The 3,272-nt window shown below is 39.2% G+C and overlaps 1 long non-coding RNA gene across 1 annotated transcript; it reads left to right on the top strand.

Moving 5' to 3' along the window:
• Positions 1 to 731: 731 nt before the first annotated feature.
• Positions 732 to 2,677, top strand: LOC118500847. Its single transcript, XR_004903432.1, has 2 exons — positions 732 to 1,828; positions 2,326 to 2,677. It is a non-coding gene; the product is annotated as an uncharacterized LOC118500847 (long non-coding RNA).
• Positions 2,678 to 3,272: the final 595 nt, after the last annotated feature.

Raw genomic sequence — 3,272 nt, 5'->3', positions numbered from 1 at the left:
GTGTGAGGTGAAAGACTGAACTCACCTGGTTTTCCCTCATGCTTTCACACTCCCATTTTAGCTCCAAGCTACATGGTTTGGAATTTTTCATACCGCACATGCCCCTAGAGATTCTGTTTTACTTCACTTGGAGCCTAGAAGCCATTTGCTTTAAAATTTAAAAAAATTTAAGAGCCGATGTCCCCAACCTATTCCTCAACCTTGAACTTTCTGACCCTCTAGCTCTAGAATAAAGTTGTTAAAATTATTGTGCATATAGTTTCATTTGGGCCTAAAGTTTCTAGGACAGAAGGTCTTTCATTTTTATTTTGTGACATTGAGACAAGTTTACAAAGTTGGAGAGCCTGACTCTATTCCATATTATGCACCCCCCTTTTATTTTACAAGATAAAACATTTTCACTGTAGAGGGAGCTATTGTGCAAGATTACATAATGTGTGGGGGGGCAGGGATTGTGTCTGAAGTTTGTTTCACATATTCAGTTTTGTATGTGTGTGTCTGTAAGTGTGTAGAAAGTAGGAAATTATCTAGATTCAAAGACAACTCGTTAGCAATGTTTAAAGCATTTAATTCTGAGGCCTGGAATTATAGGTGAGTATTCTTTTCTTCAGTATGTTCCTCTTTAGTTTCTGATTTTTTTTTTTTTTGCAATGAGCATACCTTACTTCATAATGAAAAGGAAAAAAAAAAACTCTGTTTCTTCCCCCCAAGTTATTGAGTACTTTGTATGAGCAAAGTGCTGCACAAATAATCTGGGGAATAAAATAAACAGACTCCCTCCCCTTTTGGAGCTTTTGATAAGATATAAAGTAATTGATATAGTATGTGATAATCTTTTTATTGCCTGTTATGTGTCAGATAATTCATTTCACTTCACATCCTTTATCTCCTTTAATCTCAACATACAGAAAATTAGTTGTTCTCTTGATGGTATATTATTCAGGAATTTTAAATGATGTTGATGAACATGCAGATACATTTTGATAATAGTGCATTACAAACACAAGGTAAAAACAAGCGGAAAAAAGCTATGCATAACAACTAAATGGAAAACGGTCTAGATAGTGATAATTTTTTCTACCTTTTAAATGTCCTATTATGAACATGTATCTCTCCTATAGTGAGAGAATTAATGATTTATTTTATCTGTGGCAGCCAAAGAGCAATTCTTTTCTAACTTTGGGACACTGATGCACAATACAATGAACATTTAGTGAAGAGAGATGAGTATGAGATGGTGACACTGGAGGAGGCTTCACGAAGCAATCTAGGGCCCCCTGAGTACTTTGGAGGAAGGAGAAGATTCCATAAGAATGTGGAGGTATGATATTCTAGGAGAAAGAACTTGTACAGCAGCAACTAGAGCTGGACCATTTGTGAAACAAGATAATACTAACTTGCTCATATGCTGGCTGTAAGAATCCAGTGAGGTGGTGTGCGGGACATCACGTCTAGATGAGAGATGCTCAGGATGGTTTTATTAGTCCTCATGACGATGCTGACAGTGAGAATAGAGAAGCGAGATGAACTCCAAACAGACTCCAAAAGAGTGAATGGCAAACTCGTTAACAGTCTGGTTCTGTAAATGGACATAAGAGTACCAAATAGGTCTTTAGTGTTTCTCACCTCAGGGATCAGAAAGAGGGTATCCAAGCCAAGAAAGCAAGACAAGGAGCTGGTATTAGGTGAAGGTGATGAGACAAGTTTAAGACATTTGGCATTAAAAAATTTAGGAAGATGTTCACCAAATAGTGAATAGCCATTAAATCTTGTTGGGCCTGGAACACAGGCGAGTTCACAGTTAGATTTGGAAATTATCAGCATAAAAGTGTAACTGGAAAAGACACCGGCATTTGGGCTGTCTGTCACTACCAAATCCAATAAACAATGACAGTGATTGAATCTTTTATGGGCACTTTATTCAGATGTATTCAGATGGCCAGCGATCCGAGAAGATGGCTCATACCCTAACAAACCATCTTGCCTTCTCTTTCCTGGCCAGATCTTTTATAAGGCAGGTGGGGGAGGACAAGCAAGGTGCAGCGAGAGCTTTGAAATTCAGGGAGGATTAGGTGAGTGAAGCTGCAGCCTTCCTGTTCTCAGCAGTTAGCTGTTCCCAAGGGAGAGGGGTGGTCACACAAAAGGCCCAGATGCCTCCAACATGTCCCTAGGCAGTAATCTCTAGCCAGTGCCCCAGGAAGTCGGCTGCTTTTCTCAGGAGCCAGAATGGGCTTTATCTGTAGTTTCTGAAACAAAAGCTTAACATACACATTACTTGCTAGACTTACAGCTTTTTACCTTAAGCTAAAATTTTCAAGTCTTGAGGAAGCATTGGTTTTGGTTGACTTGAGCCTTGGGAGGTTACCTGTGGTTTAAGGTAGGACAGGGGAAAAGATGCCAGGTAAGGAGGCAAAGGAAGAGTGCTCAGTGAAATGGGGAATATGGCGAGATGAGTTGGCATCACAGAAACAAGAGGAGAAATCCTTTCCTTTACCTGCTTTAGACTCCTCCTCTTAGTCTATAAGCTCCGTTGAGTGCAACCTGGAACTCTTTCTCCTCTCCTCCCTTCCCTTATATACAGAGGCTATGGAATAGGAGAAAACCCACTGGCCCCTTCCCCTATGCATTAAATAAAATCCTCTATTTACCCTTTTCTGCCCTCCCATTTCTTTTCACTCCTTTTCTGGCAAAAAGGAGCCTTTTCCTGTCTGTGGCCCTAAGAGTATAGTGCACAGGGGAAACTGCCCCATCTAGACCCTTTCAGTCTATGTAGATTTGTAGCAAAGTAAACACCATATGTACAATATAATGGCTTTGCTGATTTGGTTAACTTAGCTGGAGGCATTGTTGACTTCATTCATTAAAATTCATTTCTCAGTGTTTCTTAGCTTTATTACTCTTTCATCAATTCTTCTTCAGTTCTGTCATCATTCCTTTCCTCCTGTTTCTTTCCATTTCTTATCTAAACTATTCTGAAATAATTATTATAAAAGTTGGAAAGAGACAATGAACCTTTTTTATTGGAAAGAGATGAACCTTCCAAACTCATTCTCAGCTCATCATCACAATATCCAGAACATGGAGTGGGAATTCATATCTTGAGAGTGCCTTAGTGCTTAAGCATGCAGAACACATGTTTCATTTAGCAAGTTTTCACAATTTATAATACACGATATTTCTATCTGTGTTAGAAGAACATTGCTTTGGGGAATAGGCCTTTCCATTTCTCCCAGCAAGCTGATACAGGGAAGTGGACTGTTGAGTCAACTTGT

This window comes from Phyllostomus discolor, chromosome 5, assembly GCF_004126475.2.
Source record: "Phyllostomus discolor isolate MPI-MPIP mPhyDis1 chromosome 5, mPhyDis1.pri.v3, whole genome shotgun sequence".
Taxonomy (NCBI): Eukaryota; Metazoa; Chordata; class Mammalia; order Chiroptera; family Phyllostomidae; genus Phyllostomus; species Phyllostomus discolor.
This window is presented reverse-complemented; position numbering and strand designations above follow the sequence as displayed.